General features: G+C 39.4%; 2 non-coding genes across 2 annotated transcripts; both read left to right on the forward strand.

The window, feature by feature from the left end:
- The first annotated feature begins 1,477 nt into the window (after window positions 1–1,477).
- Window positions 1,478–1,581, forward strand: LOC112793845 (small nucleolar RNA R71). Its single transcript, XR_003198537.1, has one exon. It is a non-coding gene; the product is annotated as a small nucleolar RNA R71 (small nucleolar RNA).
- An 8,911-nt stretch (window positions 1,582–10,492) lies between these two features.
- Window positions 10,493–10,596, forward strand: LOC112793857 (small nucleolar RNA R71). The gene has a single exon (XR_003198548.1). It is a non-coding gene; the product is annotated as a small nucleolar RNA R71 (small nucleolar RNA).
- Window positions 10,597–19,590: the final 8,994 nt, after the last annotated feature.

The raw sequence follows: 19,590 nt of genomic DNA on the forward strand, positions 1-19,590 counted from the left end.
GGTTATGCTTCTACCTGCAATGCAGTCTGTGGGAGAATAATTTCCATTTCAGCAATTCTCATACCTTCGTTGCTTTGATTTGTCAGAGTTGTTGATTACTCATGGATTACTATTTTGTAGCCTCTTCATAAGAGTCAGAGGCATACATTTATGCTGGCTCCTAGATCACAGAATCCTCTGTCAATTTTTGTTTCCCTATGATGCAGGGATATGAAAACTTCTGGTCTGTTTCTTAGAGACTATGTCCTTCTTGATGAGGGCACTGCATTCTTTGTTCATTATTATAGTTTGTCCTCCCTTCAAAACCTTTTCTTGCTCAGCAATTCCTTCAATACTTGATATGTGTAGCATCTGCTGGAGAATCTCAAGAAAGGGATATTGATATGGAGAGACTTAATTCTCTAAAACCTTGATATGTTTTCCTTTTCACTCTCCTAACCTCTGAGGAAATGGTGCTTTTGGTTGGTATGTTTCCAGCATGCCTTTATTTTGCAGTTCCTTGGCTTGCTCAGTTTCACTTTCCTGCTTAGCTTCTTCCACACCTTCCTTCAAGATTTCTGGCTCTGTTCTGAGGGTCTGATTCCTTCTTCTTCTGAGACTTCCTTCAATATGGTGATGGCCTTGCATTCTTCCCATCTCACTCCTTTTGTTCCCCTTTAGGATTCTTTTCTATGTCACTAGGGAATACTGCAGTTGACTTGGGGGCCTGTTGAGATAGCTCTCCTACTCGAGACTCCATCCTCTTGAGTTTTTCACCATGGTTCCTTAAGGTAGATCTCACATCATCCCTAAAGCTTTTCAACTCACTTATGTCCTGACCCATGTTTGCAAGCATTCCTTCTATCCTGTTTAATTGATCTTGAAATTGTTGGTTCGGATTAGGTTGGGCAGGTTGATTATCTTGGCCATGATATGGTGGTTGGGAGTAAGTGTTTTGTGTGGCTTGGTATGATCTTTGGTTGGAGTTTTGGTATGTGAATTGTTATGTTGGTTGGGGTTGTAAGGTTTGTGGTTTTGTGGTTGGGTTTGCTGGTTTCCCCACCCAAAGTTTGGGTGGTTTTTCCAGCCTGGGTTGTAAGTGTTGGAATGTGGATCATATGGTTGCCTTTGTTAATTTCCCACATAGCTGGCCTCTTCCCAATCACCTCCTTCAGTGCTTACTTCCTCTTGATCTTGTGTGTGTATTGCAGCCACTTGATTTGTTTCTAATTTCCTGGTGAGCTCTGCTAGTTGCTTGGCAAACACCTTGTTTTGGGCCAGAATTGTATCAACATGGTTCAGCTCCATGACTCCCTTAGTGTTGTGTCTCTCTGAAGCATAGTAGTACTCATTCTCAGCCACTGTCTCAATCACTTCAATGGCTTCTTCCAAAGTCTTTTTCCTGTTCAATGAACCTCCTGATGAATGGTCTACAGCCTTCCTTGATTCATAAGAAAGTCCATCATAGAAAATATGCAATTGCACCCAGTCATGGAACATGTCTGGTGGGCATTTCCTTGTCAAATCCTTGAACCTCTCCCATGCCTCGTAGAGAGTTTCACCATCTTGTTGTCTAAAAGTCTGAACCTCAGATCGAAGCCTATTGACCTTTTGTGGGGGGTAGAAACGTGCCAGAAACTTGCTTTCCACCTCATCCCAGGTTGTTAGGCTCCCCCTTGGAAATGATTCTAGCCACTTAGCTGCCTTGTCCCTAAGTGAAAATGGGAACAAGAGCAGTTTATAGGCATCTTCCTGGACTCCATTGGACTTCACAGTGTCGCAAATTCTCAGGAATTTTGTGAGATGTTGGTTTGGATCTTCATTAGCACTCCCACCAAATGAACAATGATTCTCCACCAGTGATATTAGCTGTGGTTTGAGTTCAAAATTGTTGGCCTGAATGGGTGGTTTCTGAATGCTGCTACCACAATTCCCAAAGGTTGGGTTTATGTATGAACCAAGAACCCTCCTCTCGGGAATGGCATTGTTTCCATCAGCTCTCTCATGGTTGTGAACTTCTCTATCCATGTTGAGATCTAGAGCTTCCTCAAAATTGTCCTCAGATTCTCCTTCAGATTATTCTTCTCCCAGTACTCTCTTCCCTCTTGCTTCCCTTCTAAGTTTATGAAGGGTCCTCTCTGGTTCGGTATATGGAGGAGTTGATGTCTCTCCTCTCCTACCTGTCATACAAGAACACAGCACAGGCAACAAACAAGTGAAATACTCTTGGTTAATGGAAGAGTATGGTTAGAGCAGTTGAGGAATTAATTCAAATAGTTAGTGAGTCAGTGAGTTAGTTGCTTGAATTTAAAGGCATAAAGAAAGAAAGCAAGTAACAGAGTGCAGAAATTAAAATTCAACAAGTAACTTGAACTGAATTAATAAAACAAGAAAAATGCTCAATCTAGTTAACTTCCAATTTGAGAATTGTCAATCGAAAACCAATCCCCGGCAACGGCGCCATAAACTTGATGCTACGATTTTAGGAAATTGCACGATCGGCAAAAATTCCTTCCGGCAAGTGCACCAGTTATCGTCAAGTAAAAACTCACAATAGAGTGAGGTCGAATCCCACAAGGATTGGTTGAGTGAGCAATTCGGATTAGAAGTGTGTTCTAGTTGAGCGGAATCAAGATTTAGATGAGAATTGCGGAATGTAAAATTGGCGGGAAACGTAAATGGCAAGAAATTGAAATTGCGGAATCTTAAATTGCATGAATTAAAGAGCGAGAAGCTAAATTGCTGAAATTAAAAAGGGATCGAGGTGATTGCATGAATTTAATTGCAGAATGTAAAGAGAAAGTGGTAGATCAGAAATGGGGAATTCATTGGGTTTCAGGAGATATTGAGATCTCCGAATCAAAACATTTTTATCCCTTCCTCAACCAATGCGTTCATTGAATTTTGCTTAGCAATCTTATATGATTGGATCCCAATCCCTTGGCTCACCAATTCTCTCTAAAAACAAACAAATTCCCAATCCCTTGGTTTAAATGTTCATAAGAAGAGATGACGCTCGATCACTGATTATACCACACAGTTTCATGAACCACAATTTGGTAGGATTACATGTCACAATATCCATCCAAACCCCAATCCAATTCACTGTGAGAAAGCTTCTCTAGCATGAATCCTCCATTCCTTTCCCAAGGTTCCGAAGGATTCCAATTATGGATAGTTTCTTTCCCAAGACAACTAACCAATGGAATTAGATCGAGAAGCTTTCTAACAAAAATTCAAGAGAAAAGATTGAAGAAGAAGATAAAAACTATTATTGATTCATTGAATTACAATAGAGCTCCCTAACCCAATGAAAGGGGGTTTAGTGAGTCATAGCTCTGAATTCAATTACAAAAAGTATGAAAACTAGAAAAATGATCCAAGGTCCCTAACTAACTTAAATTCTATCCTATTTATACACTTTCTAAATTGAGCTTCTGTTGTGTTTCTTGGGCTTTGAGGCCTTTCCCTGATTTCCTTTTGCTTTGGGTTTATGATCCATAATCCTGATGAGGCTGCTGATCCAATTCTGTAACATTCATTGAGCCAACTTAGTGATAATCAAGTAATGACACATGACTCAACAAATTGAAATTCCAGACTCATCAATTCTTCAGGCCCAATCCCATAAACCATGATATTCAATTGGGTTTCATACCAGAGTACGTTTAAGTTAATGTTTGTGCTCAAATGCTAACTTAAACTGCAATATCTTTGGCCCAGAAACCTTTTCAAACAGTGGCGTTTAAGTTGCAGTTTAAGCTTAAACTGCAACTTAAACGCCAGACACTTCCAGTGATGCCTTTTGTGGAAGCACGTTTAAGTTCCAGTTTAAGCTTAAACTGGAACTTAAACGTTGGACACTCCTGGAGGTGGTATAACTCAAGCACGTTTAAGCTTCAGTTTAAGGTTAAACTGAAGCTTAAACGTGGAAATGGAAGAAAGCAACCCTGGAGGGTAAAGTAGTCGAACACGTTTAAGCTTCAGTTTAAGGTTAAAATGAAGCTTAAACGTGGAAATGAAGAAAGCAACCCTGGAGTGTGGAATGGTCGAACACGTTTAAGCTCCAGTTTAAGCTTAAACTGGAGCTTAAACGTGGAAATGAAGAAAGCAACCCAGGAGGAGAATTTTGGTCGAACACGTTTAAGCTCCAGTTTAAGGTTAAACTGGAGCTTAAACGTGGAAATGGCTCCCTGGTGCATTTCTCATTTCTGGCGTTTAACTTCCAGTTTAAGGTTAAACTGGAGGTTAAATGCCACTTTCAGCTTTTCCTCATCTTTCATGATTTTGGCGTTTAAGCTCCAGTTTAAGCTTAAACTGGAGCTTAAACGCCACTGATAGTTCCCAGCATTATATGGCTTGGCAGTTTAAGTTCCAGTTTAAGCTTAAACTGGAACTTAAACTCCACATGTGATATTCAAGCTTCCTTTATTGATTTTGTTGCTTCCTTGCCTAGCCTCTTCTTCCCTGAAATCATCCAAACAACTGCATCAAAGTCTTGCAAAATTTCATGAGAAATCTTCCATTCATAGCATTCAAGTAATATAACTAAAAACTCATGGAATTTGCATCAAAATCATACTGTTTGGATGGTTCATTGCTTTGTTATTCATTTAACCATTCTTGGTTACTTTAAGCTCAAGAAAATGCATAAAACAACTAAAACTAACAGAAAAATGCTAGTGAAACTAGCCTAAGATGCCTTGGCATCACAACACCAAACTTAATACTTGCTTGTCCCTAAGCAAGTCCTGAGTTATTTGAGAAGAAAGTATGAAACAGAAAGCAATTACATTGGCTATATTAGCAAGCACTTGAAGTTCATCAGAAGGGTTTTATGCAGAAAGTTGCAGCATCACTTTTTCATTCTTATCAGGCAAGATTATCACTTTTTCACTGCATCCATTAAACACTGCTATGGCCTCTTGTTATTCTTATGTCCTTGGCACTTTTCTCTTCTTTGTTTTTCTTTTTCTTAGAGCTCCTTTGCTCCTTATTTGCTCAGTGTCATGTGTTGCACAAGCCTTTGGCATTTTCTTTTTCTTATCAGTGCACTACACATATCCACTACAGGCATTTTAGTTCACATTTCTTCTTGAGACATTGGTGCCCAGCACCTCTTTGTGTGACTAAATGTTTTGTATTTAGGTTGCTCTTGATAATGGACTTTTGGTTGATAATCCCGGGTTAGTTAACCCAAGTTACCAAGTGTTGAACACTCCTCAGAACCTATTCATCCAAGCATATCCTTAATACATAAACACCACAGGCATTTGTCTCAGAAGTTCAAACCATTGGTGCCTAGCTTATTTTCTCAATTTTTTTTTTTTGCTTTTTGGTTGCCTTTTTCAGTGGCTTTTTCTTCTTCTTTTTCTTTCTTTTTTATGGCCAAAGACATTTATTCATCAAGATCCATAGACAGTATTCAACTTCTACACAAAAATGATAATTCTACACTCAATTTCCAGTGAGCTGACTAAACAATCAAGCATGCATACCACCACTTAATTCTACTTGATTTGTCACTAAATGAGCCAAGTTACTTTTGTTCAAACTTTTCTTTTATTTTTGGAAACAGAACAAGCATGGAAAGCATTTGTTTAAGAAGGTGAAGTTATATCCAAACATCTAGACATTCACTTTATTCAAAGCAGTAAACAGACAAACATACTAGAAATTTCACATAAAACTTAAATGACTTAAAATGAAAGAAAGCTCATAAAGACAATTCACAAACTATTATTTGATTATTAAGGAACAAGACCACCTCTCATTTGTTGCTTGGTTCTTCTTGATTCTTGGGGTCCTGCTTCTTCTTGCTTCTTGCCTCTTTTTGACCACTTGTACTTCCTTTGTCTTTTCTTATGAGCTTTGTCCAGAATCCAGCTTTTTTCATTGTTTCTTCCACTCTTTCTTCAAGGATCACTGCCTTGTTCATTTCTCCTTCTTTCCTCCCCTTGAAATACTCATCAAAAGCTAGGAATGCTGGGTCCATCTTGTGTAGATGTTCCCCTATGTAGTTAAGCTTGATTTGAGAACTGATGTTGTAATCAGCTTGAACTGCATATCTTGCATTCTGCAAAGTGGTGGCTTCCTTGATTGCCAAGATATTGTCAACTTGGTGTTGGCCTATGTGGCTGAGGGATTCCTGTAATTGTAAATTCTGTTCCCTTTGCAGATCTAGGAATCTTGATTCAAAGTTCCTTTGCATGTCCATCATTTTTAGGTGAAAGTCCTCTTGCTTCTCTTGAGACCTCATGTATTGTTGAGACATTCCTTCTATGATTTCCTGCATTCTGCTCATATCCATGGGGTCTCTGGGAACTTGTTGCTTTCTTTCTGGATTTCCTTGCTCTTCTTGCTCTTCTTCTCTTTCTTGCTCTGCTTCTTGCTCCCCTTCTGCTTGTTGCCCTTCTTCATTTCTTCTTTTTGTATGTCTTGGAGCAATTGGGCCAAGAGTCATTCTGTGAGCAGTCATGGCCATTCCAGGATGTAGCCAATTAGGTCTTGCATCTTCAAGTGGTACTTGGGCTTTGATGCATAGTCTGATGATGGTGCTAGGGAAGTGGAGCCAGGAGTCAGGGTCACTTTTCTCACTAAACTCTTGTATCTGTTCAGCAATGAGTTTATGAACTTTGATCTCTCTTCCCATCATAATGCAATGTAGCAAGACGGCTCTTCTAGGGAGTATTTCTGAAGAGTTTGCAGTGGGTAGGATGGATCTCCTAACTATTTCATACCACCCTTTAGCTTCAGGTGTTAGGTCTCCCCTTCTTAAGATTCTTGGAGCCCCTTTTGTTCCTCTCACCCATTCAGCTCTGATGGCACAAAGGTCTTCAGCAATAGTCAAATAGTCAGGTTCTCCTATCATCCTATCCTCATAACTTGCTTGGCTGAAACGTATGTTTTTCAGGCCAAGAGTTTTCATGATTGCCTTGGGGCTGAAGTCAACTTCCACCCCTCTCACATAGCTTTTGTATGTGGGTTCCTCGGTTGGATCCTCCCTCACTGCATTTGCATAAAACTCCTTCACCAGGTTGATGTTGATTCTAGTGATTGGCTTAGTCAGGAGCTCCCACTTCCTCTTTTTGATCTTCTCCCAAACACTTGGAACTCCTCCTCTCCAAGGTCAAAGGGAATCTCAGCTAGTATCCTTTTAGGTTTCATCCATTCGGCCTAAATCTCATGGAAAACTGATTTGTATTTCCATGCATCAAATTCCCTTTCCTCCTCCATTGGCTGCTTGTCTTTTCTTCTTTTGTGGCTAGATGAGGCTGCCATTGGTTCTTTAGTTTTGGCAAGTGACAAGCTAAGGTTGACAAGGTGAAGTAAGAAAGTGTTGTTAGAAGTGTGGTGAGGTTGTTTTCGGCAAGAGGTAGTTATGCTATGATGAAAGAATATGTGCAAGAAGGAGATTTGGTGGTGTGGAACTCGTTCCCCAAGTGGTTCTTTATAGTGCATGCAAGTGAAAAATGGACGGCTAGGGTGATTTGTGAAGGGTGGCTTGATGGTAAATATATGAATTAGGGAGAAAGACGAATTGCTTTTCACTTTCTTGGAAGTATTCTGGGTGCATTAAGTTGTACATGTAGCTATCTTTTCATGCAGAACTTCCTTTTCCCATGTCTTAGTTTCAAAGACTTGTGAACTCCCTTTTTGACCAAGCACCGTACCTCCCCCTTTGTCTTTTTCATCCATTCTTATCCTTCCTTTTGTACCTGCACAAAAAACAACTTTGCTATCATTTTTTTCGGTCCATGTGAATAATGAATAGTACTTGCACATGTTTTTCATTCTTTTTGAATTGTAAATCAATGATTGACTTCATGAGCTTATAGCCGTGACCCTTGTATGTATGCACACTTATTACTGGACACCAAACTTAGTGTTTGGTAATGTCTCCTGATGACATGAAATCCATGTTGGTTGTCCTTAATGAATGTGCATAATTCTAATAAATCATAGTCACTTTGGCTCTTTGATCCTAAACAATTTTACTACCTAAAGTAATTGAAATCAAAGTATTAAAACATGCAAATGGTATACTTGTCATGAATTTCTAAATCCAGAGGAACTTCTTGCTTTTCATTAACTGTGTTCAAAGAGGAACACCAAACTTAATGTTTGGTTGTGCACCTTGAATGAATGATTGAATACAATTTGAATAAGATTTGGGGTGCCTTCAGGCACACCAAACTTAGAGACCAATTGTATTTTACATGCAATGTTTAGTGCACCTTATCAACAGTTGTCCTGAGGATTCAAGTTCATGCATAAGAAACCATGCTTTATTAGATGCAAAGCAAAACAATAAAGAGTAAGGATACTAAAACATGGGTTGCCTCCCATGAAGCGCTTCTTTAACGTCACTAGCTTGACGGTTGTCCCTTGTTAGGGTGGATTGTAGTGCTTGATGTCCTCTCCTCTCACTATGAAAACGTCCCCATTTGATTCCTTCATGATTTCCAAATGTTCCATAGAAAGAACTTTCCTGATTGTGAACACTTGAGGGAGCTGGGAAGGAATGGTTTTGAGGCCAGGTGGGATTGGCAGATAATGACTTGATATCACTTTATCTCCCGGAGAGAAACCTTCAGTGGGAATTTTCTTGTTTCTCCACCCTCTTGGCAATTTCTTTACAATTCTTCCCTCTCTCTTGAGGATTTCTTCATTGACCCTTATGCCAGGAGGATCCTTCTGATCTGTTTCTATTGATTCTTGTGGCTTTAACTCTTGCAATTCTTGTTTGCCTTCCAAGGACTGTTTCAGAGTTTCAGCTGCTGGATTGCTTTCCTCCAAACACAGATGGCTACTATCATCCTTAGGCTTTTCAGGTTCTGGTTCAGGCTCAGATGCAGGTTTGAAAACATGGAAAATGAGCTGTTCATCATGTATTCTCAAAATTAGCTCTCCTTGTTCTACATCTATGAGCGCTCTAGCAGTGGCTAGAAATGGCCTTCCCAGAATGATAGGGTGTAGGTAGCTTTCCTCCATGTCCAAAATGACAAAGTCTGTGGGGAAGAAATAATTTCCCACTTTCACCAGCACATTCTCAACTACCCCTTCAGCTTGCTTCTGAGTTTTGTCAGCCAGTTGTATGATTACATCAGTGGATCTCACCTCATTCAGTTGTAGCCTCTTCATAAGAGTCAGAGGCATCACATTTATGCTGGCTCCTAGATCACAGAATCCTCTGTCAATTTTTGTTTCCCCTATGATGCAGGGGATATGAAAACTTCCTGGGTCTGTTTTCTTAGAGACTATGTCCTTCTTGATGAGGGCACTGCATTCTTTGTTCATTATTACAGTTTGTCCTCCCTTCAAAACTCTTTTCTTGCTCAGCAATTCCTTCAAATACTTGATATGTGTAGGCATCTGCTGGAGAATCTCAAGAAAGGGAATATTGATATGGAGAGACTTAAATGTCTCTAAAAACCTTGAATATGTTTTCCCTTTTTCACCTCCTCCTAACCTCTGAGGAAATGGTGCTTTTGGTTGGTATGTTTCCAGCATGCCTTTATTTTGCAGTTCCTTGGCTTGCTCAGTTTCACTTTCCTGCTTAGCTTCTTCCACACCTTCCTTCAAGATTTCTGGCTCCTGTTCTGAGGGTCTGATTCCTTCTTCTTCTAAGACTTCCTTCAATATGGTGATGGCCTTGCATTCTTCCCATCTCACTCCCTTTTGTTCCCCTTTAGGATTCTTTTCTATGTCACTAGGGAATACTGCAGTTGACTTGGGGGCCTGTTGAGATAGCTCTCCTACTCGAGACTCCATCCTCTTGAGTTTTTCACCATGGTTCCTTAAGGTAGATCTCACATCATCCCTAAAGCTTTTCAACTCACTTATGTCCTGACCCATGTTTGCAAGCATTCCTTCTATCCTGTTTAATTGATCTTGAAATTGTTGGTTCGGATTAGGTTGGGCAGGTTGATTATCTTGGCCATGATATGGTGGTTGGGAGTAAGTGTTTTGTGTGGCTTGGTATGATCTTTGGTTGGAGTTTTGGTATGTGGAATTGTTATGTTGGTTGGGGTTGTAAGGTTTGTGGTTTTGTGGTTGGGTTTGCTGGTTTCCCCACCCAAAGTTTGGGTGGTTTTTCCAGCCTGGGTTGTAAGTGTTGGAATGTGGATCATATGGTTGCCTTTGTTAATTTCCCACATAGCTGGCCTCTTCCCAATCACCTCCTTCAGTGCTTACTTCCTCTTGATCTTGTGTGTGTATTGCAGCCACTTGATTTGTTTCTAATTTCCTGGTGAGCTCTGCTAGTTGCTTGGCAAACACCTTGTTTTGGGCCAGAATTGTATCAACATGGTTCAGCTCCATGACTCCCTTAGTGTTGTGTCTCTCTGAAGCATAGTAGTACTCATTCTCAGCCACTGTCTCAATCACTTCAATGGCTTCTTCCAAAGTCTTTTTCCTGTTCAATGAACCTCCTGATGAATGGTCTACAGCCTTCCTTGATTCATAAGAAAGTCCATCATAGAAAATATGCAATTGCACCCAGTCATGGAACATGTCTGGTGGGCATTTCCTTGTCAAATCCTTGAACCTCTCCCATGCCTCGTAGAGAGTTTCACCATCTTGTTGTCTAAAAGTCTGAACCTCAGATCGAAGCCTATTGACCTTTTGTGGGGGGTAGAAACGTGCCAGAAACTTGCTTTCCACCTCATCCCAGGTTGTTAGGCTCCCCCTTGGAAATGATTCTAGCCACTTAGCTGCCTTGTCCCTAAGTGAAAATGGGAACAAGAGCAGTTTATAGGCATCTTCCTGGACTCCATTGGACTTCACAGTGTCGCAAATTCTCAGGAATTTTGTGAGATGTTGGTTTGGATCTTCATTAGCACTCCCACCAAATGAACAATGATTCTCCACCAGTGATATTAGCTGTGGTTTGAGTTCAAAATTGTTGGCCTGAATGGGTGGTTTCTGAATGCTGCTACCACAATTCCCAAAGGTTGGGTTTATGTATGAACCAAGAACCCTCCTCTCGGGAATGGCATTGTTTCCATCAGCTCTCTCATGGTTGTGAACTTCTCTATCCATGTTGAGATCTAGAGCTTCCTCAAAATTGTCCTCAGATTCTCCTTCAGATTATTCTTCTCCCAGTACTCTCTTCCCTCTTGCTTCCCTTCTAAGTTTATGAAGGGTCCTCTCTGGTTCGGTATATGGAGGAGTTGATGTCTCTCCTCTCCTACCTGTCATACAAGAACACAGCACAGGCAACAAACAAGTGAAATACTCTTGGTTAATGGAAGAGTATGGTTAGAGCAGTTGAGGAATTAATTCAAATAGTTAGTGAGTCAGTGAGTTAGTTGCTTGAATTTAAAGGCATAAAGAAAGAAAGCAAGTAACAGAGTGCAGAAATTAAAATTCAACAAGTAACTTGAACTGAATTAATAAAACAAGAAAAATGCTCAATCTAGTTAACTTCCAATTTGAGAATTGTCAATCGAAAACCAATCCCCGGCAACGGCGCCATAAACTTGATGCTACGATTTTAGGAAATTGCACGATCGGCAAAAATTCCTTCCGGCAAGTGCACCAGTTATCGTCAAGTAAAAACTCACAATAGAGTGAGGTCGAATCCCACAAGGATTGGTTGAGTGAGCAATTCGGATTAGAAGTGTGTTCTAGTTGAGCGGAATCAAGATTTAGATGAGAATTGCGGAATGTAAAATTGGCGGGAAACGTAAATGGCAAGAAATTGAAATTGCGGAATCTTAAATTGCATGAATTAAAGAGCGAGAAGCTAAATTGCTGAAATTAAAAAGGGATCGAGGTGATTGCATGAATTTAATTGCAGAATGTAAAGAGAAAGTGGTAGATCAGAAATGGGGAATTCATTGGGTTTCAGGAGATATTGAGATCTCCGAATCAAAACATTTTTATCCCTTCCTCAACCAATGCGTTCATTGAATTTTGCTTAGCAATCTTATATGATTGGATCCCAATCCCTTGGCTCACCAATTCTCTCTAAAAACAAACAAATTCCCAATCCCTTGGTTTAAATGTTCATAAGAAGAGATGACGCTCGATCACTGATTATACCACACAGTTTCATGAACCACAATTTGGTAGGATTACATGTCACAATATCCATCCAAACCCCAATCCAATTCACTGTGAGAAAGCTTCTCTAGCATGAATCCTCCATTCCTTTCCCAAGGTTCCGAAGGATTCCAATTATGGATAGTTTCTTTCCCAAGACAACTAACCAATGGAATTAGATCGAGAAGCTTTCTAACAAAAATTCAAGAGAAAAGATTGAAGAAGAAGATAAAAACTATTATTGATTCATTGAATTACAATAGAGCTCCCTAACCCAATGAAAGGGGGTTTAGTGAGTCATAGCTCTGAATTCAATTACAAAAAGTATGAAAACTAGAAAAATGATCCAAGGTCCCTAACTAACTTAAATTCTATCCTATTTATACACTTTCTAAATTGAGCTTCTGTTGTGTTTCTTGGGCTTTGAGGCCTTTCCCTGATTTCCTTTTGCTTTGGGTTTATGATCCATAATCCTGATGAGGCTGCTGATCCAATTCTGTAACATTCATTGAGCCAACTTAGTGATAATCAAGTAATGACACATGACTCAACAAATTGAAATTCCAGACTCATCAATTCTTCAGGCCCAATCCCATAAACCATGATATTCAATTGGGTTTCATACCAGAGTACGTTTAAGTTAATGTTTGTGCTCAAATGCTAACTTAAACTGCAATATCTTTGGCCCAGAAACCTTTTCAAACAGTGGCGTTTAAGTTGCAGTTTAAGCTTAAACTGCAACTTAAACGCCAGACACTTCCAGTGATGCCTTTTGTGGAAGCACGTTTAAGTTCCAGTTTAAGCTTAAACTGGAACTTAAACGTTGGACACTCCTGGAGGTGGTATAACTCAAGCACGTTTAAGCTTCAGTTTAAGGTTAAACTGAAGCTTAAACGTGGAAATGGAAGAAAGCAACCCTGGAGGGTAAAGTAGTCGAACACGTTTAAGCTTCAGTTTAAGGTTAAACTGAAGCTTAAACGTGGAAATGAAGAAAGCAACCCTGGAGTGTGGAATGGTCGAACACGTTTAAGCTCCAGTTTAAGCTTAAACTGGAGCTTAAACGTGGAAATGAAGAAAGCAACCCTGGAGGAGAATTTTGGTCGAACACGTTTAAGCTCCAGTTTAAGGTTAAACTGGAGCTTAAACGTGGAAATGGCTCCCTGGTGCATTTCTCATTTCTGGCGTTTAACTTCCAGTTTAAGGTTAAACTGGAGGTTAAACGCCACTTTCAGCTTTTCCTCAGCTTTCATGATTTTGGCGTTTAAGCTCCAGTTTAAGCTTAAACTGGAGCTTAAACGCCACTGATAGTTCCCAGCATTATATGGCTTGGCAGTTTAAGTTCCAGTTTAAGCTTAAACTGGAACTTAAACTCCACATGTGATATTCAAGCTTCCTTTATTGATTTTGTTGCTTCCTTGCCTAGCCTCTTCTTCCCTGAAATCATCCAAACAACTGCATCAAAGTCTTGCAAAATTTCATGAGAAATCTTCCATTCATAGCATTCAAGTAATATAACTAAAAACTCATGGAATTTGCATCAAAATCATACTGTTTGGATGGTTCATTGCTTTGTTATTCATTTAACCATTCTTGGTTACTTTAAGCTCAAGAAAATGCATAAAACAACTAAAACTAACAGAAAAATGCTAGTGAAACTAGCCTAAGATGCCTTGGCATCATGAGAGGACCAGACTGGAGCCAGCCGTTTGAAATCATGTGCGATGCTTCCAACCATGCAGTAGGAGCAGCGCTGGTGGGTGTTTTTGTGGAAAAATGAATTTCCAACACACAAATCCAACCTGCAAGTATACCGAGTCGCATCAAGTAGTAATAACTCACAAGAGTAAGGTCGATCCCACAGGGATTGATGGATCAAGCAACTTTAGTGGGTGATTAGTTTAGTCAAGCTAACATTGAAGTGAATTGTGTGAAGTTGATCAACAGAAAGTAAATTGCAATGAATTTAAAAGATGCAGAAAGTAAAATTGCATAAAACTTAAATAACAAGAAAGTAAAATAGCTGAAACTTAAATTGCAAGAAAAGTAAATTGCATGAAAAGTAAAGGGAGGTTGGGTGCTGGAAATTAAAAAGAGCAATAGATCAAAACTCAGAAACTCTTGCAGAAAGCTTAACTTGCAGGAAAGTAAATTGGGATCATGAACAGAAATATAAAATGAAGAACAAGTGCAGAAGAATTAAATTACTTGAAAGTAAATTGAAAGCCAATGAAACAGTAAAAATAGAAGAGCAGCCAAGAACTCAACTCAATTGCAAAATAAAATTGAAGATCTCAGGGAATCAAGAGACTAGAAAACAAGTCTAGATCTCAATTCCATCCTTGATCAAAGTAGAAAGCAGATTGAAGAAGAAAGAAAGATGAAAGCCGTAAAGAAAAACTTGGATCCAAAACTCAATTCACTGAATTATGCAGAAAATCAACAAAGAGCAATCCTAGATCAAGAATGAAACAGAATTCCTTCAAATCTCAATCCAAGATTCAAGACAGAAATGAAAATTAAAGGAGAGAGCTCTCTACTACTAATGCTCCCTAGTGGAGCTAGCCTCCTTCTAATCGAGCTTCCCCCCTCTTTGGAATGAGAGTGATGCCTTTATATAGGCTTTTTACAAAATGAAAATAAAATGAAATTGAAATTAAAAACAAATTCACAAAATGAAATTCCTAATCTAGCTTCTCTGTGTGCCTTTGAGTGATGATGTGGGCTTTGCTTGCTTTGGATTTGAGGAGAAATGGGTTTGGTTGGCCTTGATTCAATTTGGGTGAGAAGAATTGAATTTAAATGGAGTTTTGGTTGAATTTTTGGCCCATGAGTGACACTCCCAGGAGGCTGCTCTGCTCTTGTGGAGGGCAGAGCAGTGAAGCTTTGTGTGGGGATGCATGTTGCGTGCCAAGTGTGGGAGGGGCACCAAGGGATTGCCCTGCCCTTGTGGAGAGTGGGGCAGCAATGTCTTGTGCGCGCCTTGCCTCTACCCTTGCTGTGATGCGCACGCCCAAGCTCCCTTGTGTGTGCCAAGGATGCCCGTGTCATGCATGCCCATGTGCGTGCCAAGGGGAGTTCCCAAGTTCGAACCTTGGTGAAAGCATTTGGGGGAGCAATTTTCCTTGATTTTTCATGAAGAGAGCACGACATTGCCCTGCTCTCCAAGAGGGCAGAGCAGAATAATGAGCGCTACTTTGCTTTGGAGTGAGGCTCCAGCTTCGAACCTTGGTGGAAGCACTTTGGTTTATTTTCGCTTATTTTTGGCCCTTAAATATGCCTTTCACTCATGCCTCAATTGTATGCCAAATATGGATTGCTATATATCGTTGGAAAGCTCTGAATGCCAGCTTTCCAACGCAACTAAAAGCACATCAATTGGACGTCTATAGCTCAAGTTATAGCCCTTTGAAGTAGGTATAGTCATGCTGTGAACGCCCAGATTTTAACTTAGCGAAAATTTGCTTCCAACCTCACTTTGCATCACGATATTACCCTGCTCTTGGCAAGGGCAGAGCAGTGTGCGTGCTGGTTGCTTTCTCCTTTAATTTGGTCATGGGTCACGCTTTTAAAAGCGTGGCCTTAGGCTCCAAAGCGTGCTCCAAATTCAAAGTGTTCCCCAAAGCTCTTTTTTCTCCTTTTTAAAGCGCAATCACGCGAACGCGTGCTCCACGTGGCCGCGTCGCTTGCGCCGCACAGCTCAACCTAAATTGCTAAAATATCTTATCTTTCTCTTCTCCAAATTCTAATTTTTCTTTTCCCTCCTTATTTCTTCCTTCTCCCTTCTTCCTTCCATCTCACCTTTCACTCTCTATCTTTCTCACCTCCATTAACAAGGTTTTATTTTCTTCTTCCCTCCTTCCTTTTCTATCATTCTTCTTATTTTATATGTTATTTTCTTTTCTTTTCTTTTTCTTTTCATTATCCATATTTTCTTTCTTCTTCTTTCCTTTTTACATGGTGTTAGAAATTTATTTGAGTCATTATTCCTCATTATATGCTTGTAGATTGTTGCAAATTGTTGGCAATTATATATTATTTTCTTTAAAGGGTTGCATGCATGTTTGCTTTAATACTTTCTATACCTTATTTACCATGCATGCTATGTGTTTGTGAAAAAGCCTATATGGCATTATGCACTTCTCTATTATACTTCCTACTATTCAAAGCATGTTTTTCACAAATTTCCTTTGCTATTTTATTAATTGAATTTAATTGCCAATACAAATGTGATAGTTTGTTACGAAGTGATGCTTGATCTATGCTACTCATTCCTTGCCAGCATGCCAATAATCATCTTGCATCTACTTACCCTATCATGCACTTGTTCTATTTCCTTTAATGATCTTTTCACATGTTGTCATGACCATGTGTTTATTTCATTCATCTTTACCGTGCACTAATTATCACTCACTCACTCCCCCTCCTTGCTTTATCTCTTTGGATTTAACTTACTTTCTCTTCCCTTTTTCAGAATGGCCACCAAGAAAGGCAAAGAGAAAGCTACCCCTAAACCCGCAGCAAGGAAAGGAAAGAAGAGAGCATTAGTGACAGAGCCTTCTTCAACTGCATTCAAGTCCTCAACAAAAAGAATTAAAAGGATTATCAAGATTGATGAAAAGGAGAGAGCCTTCCCAGCCAAGGACACTGCACGATTCCCAAATCGCTACTGTGAGCAGATGTTTCCTATTCTGGCAGCTCGAAATTACAACAACGAACACCTTCTTATCCTTCCGTCTCGTATTACTGAATTTGTTGAGCCATAAATTGCACAAAGACATTGGGGATTCTTACAGAGACAGCCACGATAGGTTAATCTTTCTTGGGTTGTTGAGTTCTACTCCAACTTCCACCTGCCGACTCTGCAGTCCGTCTATTTACGCCAAAAGCAAGTCCCCATTACAGAAGAGGCCATACAACAAGCCTTAGATCTCCCACCTGCTCCAGAAGGATTGGACGCCTTTCAGAAAGCCGCAATCAAGCGCCAGGCATACACCTTTGACTGGGACGCTGTTCTCAGAGTTATCGCTTGACCTGGTAGTAAATGGATCTTCGGATACCATCGTTCCTGTCCTAAGGGAATCTCGGCTTCTGCACTCACCTTAGAGGCTCATGTATGGGCACAGATTATGTCCCATTACGTTTTTTCGAGTACTCACGAGTCCTTCTTCACCGCAGACATGGCCGTTCTACTATGGTGCATCCTCACAGACCAGCTTCTTAATTTACCAAGACATATCCGGAATGCTATGGAACATGTGCAGATCACGGGCAACCTACCTTTCCCCGCATTGGTCTCTGATCTTATCTCAGCAGCCAGAATATCCAACAGAGCTGGAGACACCAAAGCCATTCTTCCACGGGATGATCAGTATGTCCCTAACGGGAGATATCTGAAGAACTGAAGATTTCTAAACTCTCGTTGTAAGTATAGTTACTAAACCAAGCAATCAACCTTTCTTACAAACGTTTTGGTTGTCACAAGTAACAAACCCCTAAATAAATTGATAACCGAAGTATTTAAACCTCGGGTCGTCTTCTCAAGAAATTGCAGGGAGGTATGTTCTTATTATTGGCTATGAAAAAGGTAAAATTGGGGGTTTTGGAAATAAGAAAGAAGTATGACAAGTAATTCAAATGACAATTAAAATAAATTAATAACTATAAAATAAACTCTTGGCAAGATATGAGAACTGGAAGTCCTATCCTAGTTATCCTTATCAATTGTGATGAGAATTGGATTTTTCTCCCACTTTGTTAACTTCTAACTATGAAGGTAAGTCAAGTGAATGAATTAATTCAAATCCTCAAGTCCCAGTCTTTCCTTGGGAAAAGTTAGAGTTATCGGATCTCAAATCAATTCTTGAATAATTCCAATTTTCAATCAACAATGAGTTTGATAACTCAAGAGTCACCAATTAATCAACCAAAGCCAAAAGGTAGAAAAATCTAAATTATTCATATCATAAATAAGAGAAACAAATCATGGATCTGAAAATACCTCAAATAATATTTATTAAGAAAATCATAACATGAATGTCATTAAGCCAAATTGACAACATATATAATTAAAAATAAAAGAAGTCAAAATAAAGAAATATTAAACCTGGAGCTCAGAAGAATTATAAGTTGAAATAATAATAAATCCTAATTTCTAAAAATCCTACCTAAATCCTAAGAGAGAGGAGAGAACTAAAAACTACATCTAAAACTAAAATTATGAATTATGAGAGCATCCTCATGAATAGATGCATTCTCCCACTTTATAGCCTCTAATCTGTGTTTTCCGGGCTAAAAATTGGGTTAAAAATAGCCCAGAAATCGCCCCCTGCGTATTCTGGCACGTTCAGGTCGCGGGCAAGTGACGTGAAGGCGTCGCCCACGCGGCTGCGTGGATTGAAGTTCACAGATGCGACAGATCCGCGTAGATCACGTGTTCACGTCGCCTAGCGTCAGGGCAACTATGGCATATTATATATCAAATCGAAGCCCCGGACATTAGCTTTCCAACGCAACTAGAACCACGTCATTTGCACCTCTGTAGCTAAAGTTATGGCCGATTAAGTGCGAAGAGGTCAGGCTGGACAGCATAGCAGTTTCTCCAACTTCTTGTATTCCTTCCATTTTTGCATTCTTCTTTTCCATCCTCTGAGCAATTCCTACCCTATAATATTTGAAAACACTTAACACACATATCAAGGCATCTAATGGTAATAAGAGAGGATTAAACATACGGAATTTAAGGCCAAAGAAACATGTTTTCAATCAAAGCACATAATTAGGAAGGCAAATGTAAAACCATGCAAATAGTATGAATAAGTGGGTAAAGAGTTGATAAAATCCACTCAATTAAGCACAAGATAAACCATAAAATAGTGGTTTATCAACCTCCCCACACTTAAACAATAGCATGTCCTAATGCTAAGCTCAAGAGAAACTATAAAGATGAAGAGGAATGGTAGGATGTATGAAATGCAACCTATCTATATGAATGCAACTACATGCAAAAATGTTTCTACCTACTTGGTTAAAAATAAATAAGTTCTCCAAGACAAACATAAATTAGATTTCACTAATTCAAATCATATAAAATAAAGACAAGTAAACTTGTAAGAAGATAGCTCATGAAAGGAGGGAACATAGAATTAAGCACTAAACCCTCACTGGTAGTGTATATCACTCTAATCTCTCTAGTGTATAGGGTAATCACTCTACTCTTCCCTAGTCATGCTTTCTAAAACTTTGTTCTTCATCTAATGAATCAACAAATATTTAGCATACCAATGCAAACATCATGAGGTCTTTCCAGGGTTGTAATGGGGCTGAGGTAAAGGTAAGGGTATATATAAGGCTAAGTGAGCTAGTAAAGTGAATCCTTTAGTAGTCTAAGATCTCACCTAACATATACATACTCTATAAAAAATTTTAAAATTATACTTAGCTTCCCATAATTTTCCCACTTTTTATCACATACTCATGTACCAATTTTATTTTGATTTTACTTCCATGTGAATTGATTTCTCTACTAAACTTATTATTGGGGTAATTTTGTCCCCTTATTCATAA

The sequence above is a fragment of the Arachis hypogaea genome, chromosome 3 (genome assembly GCF_003086295.3).
Source record: "Arachis hypogaea cultivar Tifrunner chromosome 3, arahy.Tifrunner.gnm2.J5K5, whole genome shotgun sequence".
Lineage (NCBI taxonomy): Eukaryota > Viridiplantae > Streptophyta > Magnoliopsida > Fabales > Fabaceae > Arachis > Arachis hypogaea.